This window comes from Mytilus californianus, unplaced genomic scaffold (genome assembly GCF_021869535.1).
Source record: "Mytilus californianus isolate M0D057914Y unplaced genomic scaffold, xbMytCali1.0.p SCAF_1, whole genome shotgun sequence".
In the NCBI taxonomy this organism is placed as follows: Eukaryota; Metazoa; Mollusca; class Bivalvia; order Mytilida; family Mytilidae; genus Mytilus; species Mytilus californianus.
This window is the reverse complement of record NW_026262581.1, coordinates 93,912,968-93,930,344: the sequence shown is the minus strand read 5'-3', so window position 1 is coordinate 93,930,344 and position 17,377 is coordinate 93,912,968. Positions and strand designations below refer to the sequence as shown.

The following is a 17,377-nucleotide window of genomic DNA, read 5'->3' as shown; positions in this document are numbered from 1 at the left end:
AATATGCTATGAAATGTATTTTATTGAAAGTAGCGTTTTTTCCGGTGGAATGCCAATAATTATCATTGGGGTCTTTTTGACTGACAATCCATCAAATTTGAAATATAACTGTCTTGACTTTTTCCGACTGGTCACAAATTTTTTAGAAACGACCAATCTATCGTTCATAAACATATGATTTTTATTGGAGAACATTAAACTATCCAAATAAATCGATTTTGAATGTAAAAATGATCACAGATAAGTTTCTTGTCAGTAATAATTTTTGAATGGGTCGATTAACAATGGCGTGTTTGGTATGTTTGGGAAAATCTTTTTCGTTATAGGAGCGCACTCTTCCAACATGGATTGCGTATTTGATACATCCTGTTGCCCTTTTTGAAGGAAAAAAGAAGAAGAGAATTCCTAGGTCGAAGAAACTTGGTCTAATTTCTATACCATAGGACTCAATCGGTATTAAAATTTGTTTCATCAAAGGTTATCTGTAATTACGACACAGAAAAAGTAAAAAAAATGTTACAGTAACATCAAAGGGGTCAATCAAAACTATCAGCACATGCATGAATACTGGATTGAAGATGTATAGGTAAAAAAAAAAAAAAAAAAAAAAACCCAATCACAACATGAAAAAAATATCTTTAAATTTTATACCTAATTACATAGTTTCACATGATTTTCGAAAGTTGTACATTGTTTACTCAAATACTTACCATATCCAAAATCTGCTAACAACCGTCGAAATTTAAAAAAGGGCAAGTTTGACCCGCCTTTGTTACCTTCGTAGAACATGAAATATTTCTAGTAAACTGCATAGCACTTTCAATTTCAACACAATTCAATCTGAAATCTGAATATAAGTATTATACCTAATAATGTTCTGTGTGGCACGAAATGTAGTAGATACTATTTTCTCGTTGTGTTGAAGACCCATTGGTGGCCTTGGGCTGTTTTTTGCTCTTTGGTCGGTTTGTTGTCTCTTTGACACATTCCTCATTTCCATTCTCAATTTTACTCCTTACACTACGATGGTATGTCTAAATTTAAGCAACATTATAGTTTATTGATGTCCAAATACCATAAATCCATTAAGAACAAAAATTACGGTTACACACAAAAAACAGAGGGAGTCGCATGAACTCCAAAAGGAGCGAAACCGGATGCGTCGACTGAGTAAGCGTCTCCTGCTAGGCATGCATTACCCGCTATGCGAACCCACACTCAGTCAAAATGTCATAATCGGTAAAATTACAGATTATAAGAATATTCTAATGATCTAAGACTACTGCGAAAACATGTCGCTAACGCGTATTATATTATTATACACAGAAAAAAATAATAATAAGTTAGAAAAACCCTTTTAGGAAAACATCATCATTAAGAAAATTTAGTTAAAACACTAACAAATGTTCATAGAAATAGAACGAAACCTGGGTTGTTGAAGAAATTGCAGACACATGAATTTGTTAGAAGAAAGCAAAAAGAAGAACAATTTATGTGTTTATGTCACTTGTTTCTTTCTCTCTCTTTTATATCTATGTGCATCATGTGTGTTTCAAAGAGAACCTTCTAACTGATACATTTATAAATTGAACTAGTTCATGTTCTTGGTACAGCTGTCAGTATGGTAGACAACAATATAAAACGAAGATTTCACCATTGAAATTATACGTTTGTGTTAAGTCCTCAGTGCCTTCAAGTGAAAATGTACAAAAAAACCTGCAGTAATGATAAAAGACAACAAAACGTTACTTTGCACGCAAACCAGGGTACATCAAAGAGGAGTTTCGAGAAGGATGAACGCAAAGTAAGACTTTTTAAATTCCCTACTTTACAAATTGGCACTTTCCTTGGGTTGAGTAGTTAAAAACAAAATCGAGCTTCAAAAAGACAGGGGTCCAATCAGCACAACCTGCCCAGACCCAGTCAATAAGAAAATACAATAATACTCAGTTCAGGAAAATACTCATAGGTGGATAAAACAATACCGTATAAAAATATCGTATTAAGGAATGTTCGAAGTTACCTTATACTTAATCATACCTTTCTTGACTCTGATGACGTACGATGTACTTCCTAGTTGATTTCTAACAGCAATTACATAAACAGTTCAAGAAGAAACATGTTTTGCAAAGGACAAAGTAATTTTGAACAGAAATACAAAAAAAAATAAAAAATGAAAAAAAAATATATGTGTTGATACAACACAAATTACCCGCTTGCAATCATTTAGCTGAAAAGTAGGTCAACCGAAACAAAATGCAAACTCGACCTGTAAGTCCTATTTATTAAAGAATGTACTTTAAATCAGCTCCAGTTCTGCGGGGGTTACAAAAAATGTCCGGAAATTACAATTTTCATGAAATTTTCTTAGTCCAAGATTGGTAATTATACAAAAAATTGGTCATCAGGAACAAAACGGAAAATCATCTGTCATGCATCTTTAAAAAGTAAAAAAAAAAAACACGTTAAAGTTTGATGTGTCCAACTGTATGCCAAAGTACTAAACGAAAGCGATTTCCTGGATGATTATACATTTCAAATTAAAAGACTGGTCAAGTTGTGTACAAAGTCTTAAGAATACCCCAGTCAAGTTACTTTAAGGGTTGACAGGCGGTATTTCTTCCGTATGACAGTAAAACCCATGTTTAGGGGGTGTATAAATCCAATGCCTCGTTTATGTTTCTATGTATGGATATGTTTTTCGGATGGCTTATGCAACATGGCACATTGAAACGCATTGAACATTAGTGAGTCAAACCTACTCCAATCTTGAAAACCTTCATTTGAAAAAATAAAAAAGTTTATTTTCTTTGTAGCAATTATTTCGGAGAACATGTCATTTTCGTTTCGTCTAGTGCAAGACACTGTTTGCTGGGCCAATAATACTTGGAACTAATGCCTCGAGAAAAAAGAACCACAAGAAAAACAAGTTTATATTTCTATAATAGAACAATACCATATATGAATACTTGCTTATTACAGCGAACAGAACTCTGTTTGAACTAGATAATTTTAGGAAAATGTAATTATTTTAAAGCTAATTCCATAATGCTGGTAAAATTAAAAATCAGTGGCGGTTTTAATGTGTTTTTATTTGTTTATGATCCTCTTTGAAATCATCTAATAAAAGGGTTCGAACTGAGTATTCCAAAAAAGCAATGAATTTTATCGAGGTTTTCAAAGTGCAAAGAACAAATTACTCGCAATAAAACTGTAAAATTATGGATTAAATTAATTAATTCTTCAAAGAATAAAACTATAAAGTTCGCTGTGGGTAATTACAAAATTTCAATTTTAAATTGCTTGCATGACGAGTTTGATTAAACTTGATTGTGAATATGAATATTTTTTTTATTTTATGAGCAGGCGACACATTTTGAATTTAATTCTCTTCTTTGTACATAAAATTGGCAGTCTACCAAATTAGACAGATTCTGTGAAAGAATAATTGCATAATTGGAACGTTTGCTGCAAATGACCTTTGTGTAATTAGAGTTAGAATTACGTCAACTTTGAAGGTATTTGGAAAATAAGAATAATTGATGCCACACATTAACAGATAGAAATAATATAATCCTCTTTGTTTGGTCAAATGCTATTGATTTTGTCCGTATTAATGACTTTCCTGTTTTGAATTTTATTTCAACGAGTCTTAAGAGGTTTCAGAAGGGAAATTTTACAATGAAATCAACTAATTAAAACAGAAAAATAACTGAAAATATAACTGCATAAAGACATGTTTGTTGGATGTATGTCTTTTGAGTTCACACAAATGTTGCTCGCAAGAAACAAAGCATACTTCAGTTTGTTTTGTTGAAGAAAGAGATTGAATATGTACCAAATTCAGAACTATACAAAAGTTCAAATTTTGTTTTTTGAAGAGGATGTATGTTCATATTGACAGTCTTAATTCATTTTATGCAGAATTATGCTTTGTGAGTAGCGGAAGATGTTTTTTATGAAGATTTAATTTAATTAATTCCAAATTTCATCCTCATTATGAACCCCATTAACGATTCTGTCCTGGTACAAAATGAAATTAAAGGAGTGAATTTGCTTTATAAATTGAATATTTAGTATCGTAAAAACCGGTCAGCTGCACATGTCCAAGAAAGGGTTAACTAACAGATTTATCGATTTTGAGCCAAGTCAATTTCACCGGTCAGTTGTAAATTTCCAGTAATCAGTTTCACTAATTTAACGAGATAGCTTTTCTTGACAAGCACTGAAGAAATATCAATAATTCAAAAACGTCCATCTGTTTGGTCATCGTTATGCATACCAACTTTAATATATTCTTTTGGGAAATTGGTTCTGTCAAAAAGAAAACGAAATTATTGAGCTAATTTATAGATATAACACCACAAATACAGCCAAATGTCATTACATGAAAATAGTACAAACAACATCTTTTCTTGTAAACTGTCAGATCCAATAAGCTAATAAGTGAGGATAAAAATACCAACAGAGATTTTTTTTTTATTTCAAAACAAGTTTCAGAAATAAATGAAGTGCTAGTATTCAAAGGGCAACAACTGTAGAAGTATGCATTTGACCACCAATAGATATACTATACCATATGTAAAGTTTCAACACAAGTATTTCCATTTCCGATGCTTGTTTTCCCTAAGGTATAACACCAAGTAATGTTAATATGTCATCACCTTACAGGTCAATAATTTAGAATATTTATGGTAAAAAATGATTACGTTAATGAAATTTTTCTCTCTTCGTACTAGTATTGAATTGTCAGTAGCAACGAGGAACAGTAATAACCCTTCGATCTTTATACCTCCACTGTTTTAGAACAACCCAACTCCAAAACAATTCTACCCAAGACCCTATTCTAGAAAAATTCTACCCAAACCATGTTCTAGGCTAGAAATGTAAGAATATGTTCCTTGGAAGAACTGTCCAAAACTTTTAGGGTAGGAAAATCAGAATCTGTTCTAGGGTAGAAAAGTCAAAATCTGTTCGAGGGAAGAAATTTCCAAAACTGTTCTAAAACTGTTCTAGGATGAAACTACTAGTACTATAATATGGTTCTAGGATAGAACAAATACAATATAGTTCTAGGATAGAACTACTATTATATGGCCACATGCCGTACGGTTGCCTACAATTGATTACATCCACTTCATTTGAACTCTGGTGGATAGTTTTCTCACTCGCAATCATACCACGTCTTCTTATTTTTATAGGACAGAGCTGTCTGGGTTGTTCTAGCGTAGAACAGCTTCTGTTAACAAATATTCTAAGGATGTCAGTCAGGAGAACCATTCAATCAACTGCCAGTAAATCCTAACTGTGTACCTGGTCGATTTTCAGCATCTGTAGCAGAATTGGCTGTTCTGTTTTGATTTTTAAAGTTACTATTGGCTTTTCATAACATAAATAAAATGGATATTTAAAGTATGAATAAAATATTTAAAGTTAAGTTATCGTTAAATCAATTTAGAAGGGGATTTTAAAGTAAAATGTGACGGAAGAATAGGTTTAGTCAAGGCCCTGCTTTGTACATAAACGACGAACGACTCGCTTACGCGCTAACTAACAATGTAATGCATTCATAATCTGTTTAGACCCAAAGAGCTTGACATATGGTATATACATGTACTTGTCCATTGAGAAGAACATATGTTAACCTCTAAATGTTTTTTTCTTTCTGTTTTATATGGTAGTGGGTTTTTTATTCGTCGACATTGACTCAACATCACTTGTTACTTAAATGCGTTTTGGACAAATCCAAGTCAAACAATATAATCCTTGACTTAAGAGTTTTGATTCTCCCTTGATATCTTCCGCCTAATAATTTGTTATATGAAAAAAACTCTACATTGATTACATGTTTTCAATTTCAATGTACACATGTAGAGGCTTTTTCATTAAAAAATGTCCATGCGTTATCCTAGTATTTCCGATGCGCCATCTAGTCTTTACAATTTTTTTTATTAAAGTTTTTGTCCTATATTTGACTTATTTCCAATTGCTTTAACTTAGTTTAGTCAATACATTTAAAACATATTTCGTAATATAAGGTAAAAAAATTAGTGTACGCTATAAAGGAATTAGAAATTTTGTCATCTATAGCATTTTGGCTTTCAGTGTTTCATTGAAGCCAACATAAATTAGCATCAATAGACAATATTTCTTTATAAAGAATATTAAAAGGGGATGATTATGCAAGGGTAGCGATAAAAAATAACTGAAATACAGACAAGACCATGAACAAAGAAAAAAAGACAAACAACAGATAACACAACACTACAGACAGAAAACTTAAGTTATAAATTTCGAATTACATGTTAAAAACGATATATTAATGGATTTAAAATTTATTTATGAATTCTCTATTGCCTGAAGACAGGACAGAGAATCCGATAAAAAAGAATTTGGTTTTTGCTAAGGAAAAGCTTCTGCTGTAACAATGAAGACTGAATGTATCTCCTCTGACAGCAGCACATGGTACTTATTATAGTTGTTTAAAAATCAGGACCTTTGAGATTGAATTTTAGCAAAATTAAAAGCATGAAGATATTAATGATGTCCCTGATGTTGAACAGCGTCTACAGTTTCATTGCAAAATTTTCTTAAATTAAGTAAATATATTGTGATCATGCATGTCAGCACCGGACATAACATTTAATATACCTTAAGCATAGTGGTTTTTTTTAATTTAAGTGTTTCTATATGGGGAAGAAATGTAAAATTCTTATACAAATTACGCCATGAAATGCACCTCCTCTTTTATTCATTTTAATTTTATGTCACCCTTTAAAAAATAAACTGCTCACACTGAGAAGAAACAGAATTAGTGATCAAAGGTAGGCAACTCTATTTTTATATTGTCTTCGGAATATTCAATACGACAATAATTATAAGACACTCAAAAATTCCATACATTATTATTTATAGCCAGAAATACTCTTTTATCACCCTTTAAGTTTAGTATCTCTGATGAATTAGATCGTATAATTATCGGTCAAAATTATTAAATTATTATGACGACATAAAAAAAAAACCAAAACTTTATTCTCTGCCCATGATAACAACATTTGTGTAGTTTTATATAAGATCATTTAAGATGCTTACTTATATTTCATAAGAAGTGAATTTGTAAAAGAAACATTAGATGTCTTGAAATGATAAAATTTATCTTAAACGATATAATTTAAAATCAGATAAGGAAAAGGCAACATTTTTGAATCAACTAGAAGATTTTCATTTCACAATAAATATTTTTAAAGATAAACGAGTACCTGCAAAATCATTTAAACGGGTATGTGTAAATATTAAAATATTTATGTATAAAGCAGCTGTTAGACGCACTGGTTAAATTATATATCAGAATAGCAGAATAATGTCAGTTTGATTTCCGGTTTATAAAAAAACAATGAGCAATTTTCATCCGCTTATCTAAACTAGTCGATATTTGTGGTTTCTGACAGTACAAGGAACTAAATCAGAGAGCAATGGTAGTTACAATGACGTCTCCATTTTTGAATGTTAATGATTTGCAATTTTTAGTTGTGTCGCCTATATATAAAGACGAAAAATATCAATAACTAGAATTGAATTAGCCTTATATTATTTGATTAACTACATATATTACATTCCATATAAATTGAAAAGTATAACGAGTGAACATTTCAAGTTTAAATATAGTTATTGAATAAAATATCAAATACATTAGTTGAACATATCCGAAAGCACACGTAAAACTCATAAAAGATACCAGGCTTATAATTTTGCACACCAGACGTGTGTTTCGTTTAAATACAAATCAAAAGAGTTGGAAGGCCAAATCAAAAACGAATTTGAAGAGCATTGAAAACAAAAAAATCCAAAATAGTTGTGCCAAATACAGTTTATCCTATCAATGCCTTGGGGTAGAACAATTTTAGTGTTTCTTATAATCAAACATTTTATATAAACAAGATAAACATAGTAATGATAATTCATGTCAACACTATAGTGCTGACTACAGGGCTGGTGATTTTATGAGGTATGAAACGTGCACTGGCATCGGAAAAGCGACGTCAGCGTTGATTTGACATAATTTAACCTTTGTTTTTGTAAACATTAACTTTCAGTCGTAGTTAATTTTCGGAGTCGGTATTAATTAGATATGCTATTTAAAATTGACATTTTAATGTAAATTGTAATAATTGTGTTTTTCTGTTATGGAAACCATTTTTGACCATAATTTGTATCGTAAGTCGTAGGACTAGGTGCATCGTTATTTAATTTCTCTCTATCTAGTTCAGGGTAAAACCGGCGGCCTTTATGACAAAAGTACCATTTCCATTTGTTTTTGTTTGTTTTTGCGTCCATAACTGTAGTATGATTTAAGCAGTACACCCAAATATGGATTTGGTGCACCACTCGGATCTCGGTGCCTCTAGTGTAATCACACCTCCATTGAAAGTATTTTTAATCATCACATTTGGGACTTTGATGCAACATCACTGCATGTAAAATAACGTTGCATAAACCTTCTGGTGCACCTCCTATATATACATTAGAGCAAACACACCATCTAAATATTAAAATCAGAAAACATATCATAAAACTTGAAATTTTGATTCGATATAAAAATGATAGGATATTTAGGGGGTGATTTTCTTACCACACATAAATGTGATGCTTTGTTGTGTGAAAGTTTTTTTTTTATCATTAAATTGTATTATGATTCATTATAATCATTTTAATATAAAAAAAATTGGAACTTACTATCCTTGTAGGATTGTTGTAGCTCTAGATGTTGTAGGTCCTCAAAAAATATATATGCATGTATTGCATATGATGTAGCATTCTTCTTTTTTCATTGGATATTACGATGACGTGATTCAAAGGGTATTCCATGTACCTGAAGCTTTGTTTCTATTTTTTAGAATATGGATTGATTGATTGATTGGTGTTTCACGCCACTTTCAGCACTATTGTACTATTTCGTGGCGGTCAATTTTTATTGGTGGAGGAAGTCGAAGTGCCCGGGGAAACCACTGACCTTCTGTAGGAAAACTGACAATCCTAGACAATTAAGATTTGAGTCGAGCGCACCTGCCACGTGCGGGATTCGAACCCACAAACTCAGTGTAGACAGGCTAAGGTTGTGTGTTGTCTGGCCGCTCTGTTTCTATTTATATATATATATATATATATATTGACGGTCGATATTAAAAATCTTGCAAAATACAATGTAAAATACACAGAAAGAACATTGAATTCCATTACTTTTTACATAATGGTTTATATAAATTAAGGACTTTCACTCAGTTAATACGTAACTTCGTCCTCGGTCAGTATAATCTTAAGAGGTCCTTATATAGTGTATTGACTTCGTCAAAGGGGCATTAGCTGTCAAATTCATGTTCACCGATTTGACTCAAAGTCTTATATTCGACTTATAACATACTAAAACGCATATCCAAATTATAAAAAGTCTAAAAAAAAAAACAATTTACGATGCATAGACTCGATAGTATATATCAGCATTTCGTGGGTATTTTAGTCTAGACGACATATAATCAACCATCGAGGTGACCTCCGAAGACTGCCGACGGTCATATAACCCGATATAAATATAAACATAGATATAAATAGATTGCGAACTCGTGCAGTTGGATTTTTCTAGGTCTGTTTGAATTCATATTATAGGCTAAAAAATTTGTTAATGATCGTTTTTATATAAGAATGAGTTTTCCAGATCGAACCAGTCATTTTCACTTGCAAGTGAATAATTCATTAGCGATGTTTCTTTGCTTAATTTGACAAAACTGAACCAAGGTGGTTGTTATAAAAGCGAATTATTATTCCACTATTTCACTTTCATTAATGATTGAAAAAAAAAAAAATCATAATTATTTTTTTTTATATCTGGTAGCTAATGCCCCTTTAAAATCCATAATTGATAAATAAATAATATATGCAATTCAGATGAGTTAGCAGTTCATGGAGCTGAGCTGCACGCAAAATGTCTATCGAAGTAATTTTTCATCAAATATCTATATACTTTTTCAAAAGATCATAAAGATATCGATACAACCAATTTTGTTGAGCATACTATCGACACAGGTGATGTCTCACATAAACGCATCATTTTCTTTAAGCTTAAAATGGCAGACAGACATTTTGGAACTGTCGAATCTTGGTATCAAAGAACACAATTTAGGCCCTTGAATTTATCCAGTGATTTTAATTATCTAACAAAGAGTCGGTTCACGATTAGTAACAGGACACCGCGTATTGCTAAAACCTTGGACGCTTTGTCTGGGGGCAAAGATTGTTTTGTGGATTGGATTTATACATTTACTTGAATATGTATACAATGAGAATGATAGACATCTAAGACTGCCAATTGTATCCTTAATTCCGATGGCTCAGTTTGTGTTTGTTACCTTGATTTGTCTCGTAATCGATTTACGAGATTTGAACATCGGTGAACAACTGTCGCCTTAATTTACTCTTTCTGTTTCCAAAGTGTTAGTTGAAGGTATGGTATCCCTATTTGGTGTTATATTATAAAGCGATAAGTGATAAAACTTTTGATATTGTTATATTACTAGGACCTTCATACTGACGGTATGGTGGGAAAATCTATAGTCCTTCAGTTGTTTTCCATTCGTGCTGTTCGTTGATTTTATCAGTTTTTATGGAGTTCCCCTCTTTGAATTTACCTTGGAGTTCTGTATTTTTTTTTAATACTTTTTTTGAGGTATTACTCATTAACTTCATGATATAATGTACCGTGTACAAGTAGCAAGAACATTTTAACCAAAAGAAGATAAACTAAAGCTGTACACAGAAGCAATACACCAACATGGTTTTTAGTGAAGAGATACTGATTGTGGATGCTTCTAATGCAGAGAATGTTCTTTGTGAATGTTCAATTATCTTTATTCTAAAATATATAATGCATTTCCATTGTTAGAGGTTTGGCTAGCCATAAAACCAGGTTCAACCCACCATTTTTTCTTAAAATGTCCTGTACAAAGTCAAGAATATGGCAGTTTTTATCAAATAGTCCGTTTCTATGTATATGTTGGCGTTTGTTTTTGTTGCAGTTCAGTGTTTCTTTTGTTCCGTTGCTATCCTCTTATAGTTGATGTGTTTCCATCGGTTTTAGTTTGTAACTCGGATTTGTTTTCTCTTAATCGATTTATGACTTTTGAACAGCGGTATACTACTGTTGCCTTTATTTAGTATCATGTCTAATGCATTGTTGGTTTACACTTAATATTGGCTAGAACAAACTTTTGCCTACAAAGCCCGAACATGATTTCAGCAGTCCTATCATTGTTAAAAAAGTAATAATGATAGCCAGTGATTGTCTTTATTGGTTATAGAAGCATCCACTGTAGAGAATTTAATATTAAATAGTTTATATGTATGCAATGGAATTCATGGTCGCCGGAAAACCACGATTAGGACGGTTTTATTAATTAATTTTCAGATCAAGATATTAAAACATCCTATACTTTTTACAGTTTTCTCAGAGGACATGTTCCTTGTATGTCAAGGCCATTCAGAGGGTGATAAGAAAGCATTTGTTATTAATGTTTGTTGAATATATTAAAAATCATGTTCCTTTTACAGGTTTCTCAGTTGACATGTTCCCTGTGTCGTCAAGGCAAGCAAGGCGGTATTTAGAAGACATTTGATAGAATAACACTCAAATTATTTTTGTCCTCAATTTAAATCTATTTCATACATTTTTAGGAGCATGGAGTATTATTGAATGTAGATATCCTGTATATTAGATATGAGGTGAACAGAACAGTGGATGGGAGAGTGCTGAAGTTTGAGCTGTCAATCAACAATAAAAAAATCCTCTTTAATGTTACTCCTGACGAAGCTCGAAATGGAGCTACCATTACGATTTGTGTGTCTAATAAAACCATCTCTGTCAGAATTTTGTTCAAAGAAGAAAACTCGGACGATTTATGCCAATATGCACTTCAGTTTCGTCAGTGGTATATCATAATGTTAACCCTCAAAGATTCAATTAAGGAGGGATAGTCAAATAGATCACTACATTGAAACTTTGCATTCCTGTATTTTTTAGTCACTCGGTTTATCAAAGTATCTAGAAGAATGTATTAACTCTATTCTGAAAACTGAAATTATACTCGCAAAAAAAAACTAGCTTTGAAATTAAGGTATGGATCTTTTATGAACATAACTGGCCAGAAGGAGAGAACAAAGCTGCAAATTGTTAAAAAGAAAATGAAATACTGGTGCTAAAAGAGCTTATACTGGGACTGGGTTCGAACAAAACTGAAAACGCTATAATCACGATCACTAAAGCTGTTCCAGTTTCATAGAACTTTGTTACTAACTTTGATAGAATGACACACATTTCTAATAAAATTACACATCACAAAAAGCGCTCATCAGAGAAGAATGTTAAATGTTAATTAGAAGTACTGACCCCTTTAAACATTGGACACTACACAAAGACGACAGCTGAAAAATTTTGGCCAATCTAAGAAATTCCCATTTGATATTGACAGACAACATTTCAAGGAAGTCACCATGAGAAAATTTGGAACACCGAAGAGAGGAATTTTCCTTCCCACAGAAAGTGATGATGATTTGGATTAAGAAAATGAGGTTTAAATACTCCTCTCCTGCCTCACTGTAACAACAGGGAACGATATAATACCTTAAATTTCGTTTTGGTGTGTGCCTGTCTGTCCACTAACAGCCTCCTGTTATAGCAATTATACTTAGCAAACACGAAAAGAGAAGATATTCATTTTCATATATAAAAAGTTCAATTTTCCAGCATGTCTAGAAAAATCACAATTCTGTTCGCATTTTTCTGAAACAAAGACAGCTTATTAAGTCATTTATGGCTGCATTTTTTAAATTTAGATTTTAAGATTAAGATAACAACTTTTTTCCACAGCAATTAAATTATTTCAGCTTCCCAATTGTGAACTTTCTATTTCTATGTAGCAACATTCAAGCCTCGGTTTTTAGTGGGGTTCGTGTTGCTCAGTCTTTAGTTTTCTGTGTTGTGTTTTGTACACTATTGTTTGTCTTTTGATCTTTTTTCTTTTTTTTCCATGGCGTTGTCAGTTTATTTTCGACTTATGAGTTTGAATGTCCCTTTGGTATCTTTCGCCTCTCTTTTGAAATATTTTCATATTTGTAATGCATTTATAAACCACCAAGGCCTTCCCTGGATGATAAACTGCAATTTTACCCATTCAGTTCGAAATAAAGCCGTGAAAGCTGTTGCGCTTGACAGAAAATGATTACTGAACACAAATTCGACATTAGACAGTTGCCATCTTAATATACATTCGCAAAAATTTAAAATGAATTACATGTGTTTCTTTTTTCTTCAGTTAACATGTTATACATGTATGATAAGTAACAAGGTAATGGAATGAATATGTAATAAGTTATTTTTTAGTATATGTACAGTATTACATACCCAATTTGGGCACTATTTCATTTGGTAATCTGATTATAAGTCTTATGTCATATCTTAGCATTTGTAGTTTTTAGAGAATTTAATTTTTTGTTGAATTTTAATCACAAATTTTATACTCATAACAACTGAGAACTTGACATATTGCATTAACCCCTTTATAGTGACGAAGAATGTATGTTGCCCTTTGTACGGTTTGGTTATTTTTGTTGTTGAGTTGTTCTCAATGGCGTATACCCTCACGTGTCAGTATAATCAAATTATTGTTCAGAACATAAGATTTAATATGAAAAATATTCAATATCAATTAAAATAATCTTTCTAGTTACTCGTTTTTTTTTAGCTAATTATCTATGCATTGGGTGTAGATATGTACTCATCCCATGACAGCAAAAAAATTTAAATAAAAGTTAAAAAAATGTACAGAAATTTTAGATTTATATGCATGTAATTAAATCTATTGGTTTGATGGATATTATATTGTGTGAAATCGATCTCTAAGCTTTCAATAATTACGTGATTCCATAAATATTAGTATAAATCTTTGATCTATGAAGACAACCCATTTTTTGAAAATTCTGAACAATAACTGGTAATTTTCCTTTCTATTTATAACAATTGGTATTACCAATTCTATATATAGATCACCAATATCAGACAGTTTAATCTTTGTGCAACGATATCTTTGAATAACAGTAAGATTTAACACTTTATATATACGCATGTCATAATTTAATCATAATATACCACAGACACTTGTCTCAGAAAAAAAAATTCCTATAAACCTTAATATAACGTTTTATACAAATATACAAATACAAATATTTTATTGGCACAAACACAATTACAATAATTGGCAAAGGCCCATATTTCAGTACATTATAACAATGAATACAGCATAATAGAATAATATGTTATAATTCAATGAAGTTCGGTATCTTAATATTTATCATATTAAGTTCAGGGTTCGACCCCTGCGGTCGTATCAAACTGCGCCCCGTCCATTTTATTTTCTATTGGGGTGGGGTAAACTGAGACTTCGTGAAATAATAAAAAACGTAATCTTGATACTCTCAGAGCAATACAAGACGGTTAAGTCTTGTTGTCCTATGTTCGTATGATCTGGCCAAACTAAATCCCTCATACACATTATGTTATAACCATTTAAAAATCATTTGCTCGAATATGCCAGTTTTATCTTTAATACCACCACCTTGATCTTGTGACGATTTGCGAAAACACTTCTTCACTGATATTATTGATAACTGTAATAACAAAAATGGAATTGTTTATTTTCAGAATAAATATTCTTGTCAACAAAATGGGATGCACATGTAAAAAAGTGTTCTTCATAACCGGACTGATTCTTATGGAATTGATTGACCTAGGTCTAGACTGGGACTTTTTCAATGAAGTAAATAAAACGGACCAAGAACGAATACGAAGGAAAAAAGAATTGAAATATTCGATCCTGGCATTTGCAATTGTTGGAACAGTTACATTTATACTTCAACTAGTGGCTATATACTATGATTCTAGGAAGAATTACTCGCATTTAACATACTTAACAACTATGTCATTTATATCAACGTGGCTTGAAGATATCCCCCAAATTATCTTGGCCGTTCGCGTAGCAGTCATTTCATCGGATATTATTTCCAATGTACAATATGCGAAAGCAATATACGCAATCGTGGAAGCATCGATCCATTTGGGAGTTTCGATTTGGCAACTAAGTTGTAAAAGTAAAAAGTTCAAATACAAAAGAAATGGTAAATGTCTCAAGGCGTTACTCGTGTTGGATCTTATTGGCGGCATATTACTTAACGTTGCTTCCGTTTTCCTTATAATAGAACTAAGCTTGGACAATTTTAATTGATACTAATGTTTTCAAGTAGTAGTCCCCTTTCAACCTTATGTATATATTATCTGACATTTTGGTGGCTTGACGGTTAATTAAATTTTTGATTTATATTTATTGTTCACTTCTATAAACTATTTGAATTTTTGGTAGTTATTGTAATAATTTATATTGATTTTTTTTATGTTTGTTTATAATTTTAGCTATTGAACCAAGGGTTCAAAGTAGTTAAGTTGAAGTCATACCTTTGAAAGTTTTAAGGACGCCATCTTCGTGGATATCCCTTTGGTATCTCTGCCTCTTTTTTTTAATAGAAAATCTCGTCAAAAGTATTATAAACAAAATCGGAAATACAAAGGCATTAAACGAAACAAATGATCTTCAAATAATATAGCAATTTTTAAATGTATGACAATAAAGTTTCCAATGTAAGCTGTCAAACCTCACAATAAATTGTACTTGTTAACACGAGTAAAAAAATTACATAATAAAAAAGCAGATGAGAAATCTCAAACAAAGTTGTATTTAAAGATATGCATGTAATTGACCTATAATTGTTTACTTTTTATACATGTGACTTGGAGGGAGAGTTGTCTCATTGGCACTCATACCACATCTTCTTATTTATATGTAAATATATTTATAAATTTCTCGCGTCTGAACTGCTTCTCTGGATTTATTTTCATCAGGAACGCTCAAGCACAAATATTTGCAAGCCAGGGATGTATATAAACGTAGAAAAAATTGGTGCTACCGTAACCCATTGTGTGCTTTATAACTTCAAAGCCCCATCATGACACCGATATGTACACATGACATGTTGCGTCTTGTAAAACAGCTCGTGTATTATGTCACGACACTAAAAACATAATAAACTTAAGACAACAATCACGTATATTTGTTTTCCAGATTCTAGTGTTTTAAATGTCTCTTCTCATTTCGTTAAAATTTCATATTTCAATCCTACTTAACATATGCTTCATATGTAGCCGAATCAAGCATTGTCTCGGGCAAAATATTTGTTGGCATTGAATAAACATTTACAACATTAATGTCCTCGTCTGTTGATAGGGCATTCTGTCGTTGGATCAAACGTGCAATTTTAAGGATATTGTTAATGTCAGTTTGGTTTAATGAAAGACCTGGTAATTTGTTCCGCTTATGAGCACTACTTATTTCATCCCTAGTCTCATTAAAACTTTTTGTACTATTGCTTGCATCATGGGCTTCATTGAAAGAGTCTATTAAAGCCATTCTTGGCACAACAGATGACATTGTTGCTCCACATCTAAAACTCTTTAGAACATCTTTGTGGTCTAGTTCTCTCTGGGTGTCCAAACCAAAATTGTATGGACTTTTCTGATGTGTTGTTGTGAACAAAGCAGCCTTCACATTTTGATTATACCAGATTTGTAATGTTCGTGTAATAGATTAACTGCATAGGCTGCACATGACGTGGAACCGTTAAGAAATGCAAAAGGTAAAGACATGTTAACTGCTGCTAACATTAGAGAATATCCTTCTGTACCACCAAGTCGCTCAGCAAATGATAATGCACTGATCTCTTCACTGTGATTCAACATTTCAGTATGTAGCATAAATGTAGCATTTTGTGACTTTTCATATTCTAAAATATTCTCAAGTCGATCATTCCATTTCATACAGTTAGCATTCTCATTCTGCAAATCATCTTTCATGGCATTTTGTTCTTCAAGCTGTAAGGTCTTCAAAAATTTTGTAACAAAAGCAACCCTCAGAGCAACGGATAAACGTCTTACGTATTTGGATGCCATAGTGATGTGCTCGGTTGATATGAGTTTTTTCCAGTCATTGAATTCCTCATCTCTCATATATTTTAATATTTCTATAATACCTGCATTCCTGTAAGCAGTACAAAAGTTTGTTATCTTTGATTTTCGCAAATGTAGTATTGGAAATTCGGGAAGAAAATTTTGATATTTTTTGGATGAAGACAAGATTTTTAGCAAATTACTGCCTATTTTGTTGTCAGGAGCAAACAGAATTTTCAAACCACCATGTGCAGCATCATTGGAATTAACCCTCGTCATTAT

The 17,377-nt window shown here is 31.9% G+C and overlaps 1 long non-coding RNA gene and 1 pseudogene across 1 annotated transcript; both read left to right on the top strand.

The window, feature by feature from the left end:
• The first annotated feature begins 284 nt into the window (after nucleotides 1-284).
• On the top strand, nucleotides 285-12,822 carry LOC127738378 (uncharacterized; annotated as a pseudogene).
• Nucleotides 12,823-14,092: 1,270 nt separating this feature from the next.
• Nucleotides 14,093-15,474, top strand: LOC127710995 (uncharacterized). Its single transcript, XR_007986443.1, has 2 exons — nucleotides 14,093-14,139; nucleotides 14,744-15,474. It is a non-coding gene; the product is annotated as an uncharacterized LOC127710995 (long non-coding RNA).
• Nucleotides 15,475-17,377: the final 1,903 nt, after the last annotated feature.